A 540-nucleotide genomic window follows, 5' to 3' on the forward strand; every position below is an offset into this window, starting at 1 on the left:
TCAAAAAAAAAAAAAAAAAATCCTAATTGTAAAGCTTCATTACAAGACGTGTGACTTTGCTTTCAGAGAAGGTTGCCCAAACAAAAAGAATAGCTCCTTTTTGGTGAGGATGAAGGATGAAGCACTTGCTTTTTTTTGCGACAGAGTCTCACTCTGTTGTTCAGGCTGGAGTGCAATGGTGTGATCTCAGCTCACTGCAACCTCCACCACCCGAGTTCAAGCAATTCTGTCTCAGCTTCCTGAGTAGCTGGGACTACAGGCGCATGCCACCGTGCCTGGCTAGTTTTTGTATTTTTAGTAGAGACAGGGTTTCACCATATTGGTCAGGCTGGTCTTGAACTCCTGACCTCAGGTGATCCAAGTGCCTCAGCCTCCCAAAGTGCTGGGATTACAGGCATGAGCCACCACACCTGGCCTGGCCTATCATTTGCGTTTTCTTTTCTTTTTCTTTTTTTTTTTTTTGAGACGGAGTCTTGCTCTGTTGCCCAGGCTGGAGTGCAGTGGCCGGATCTCAGCTCACTGCAAGCTCCGCCTCCCGGG

The sequence above is a fragment of the Colobus angolensis genome, unplaced genomic scaffold, assembly GCF_000951035.1.
Source record: "Colobus angolensis palliatus isolate OR3802 unplaced genomic scaffold, Cang.pa_1.0 Scaffold242, whole genome shotgun sequence".
Classification (NCBI taxonomy): Eukaryota; Metazoa; Chordata; class Mammalia; order Primates; family Cercopithecidae; genus Colobus; species Colobus angolensis.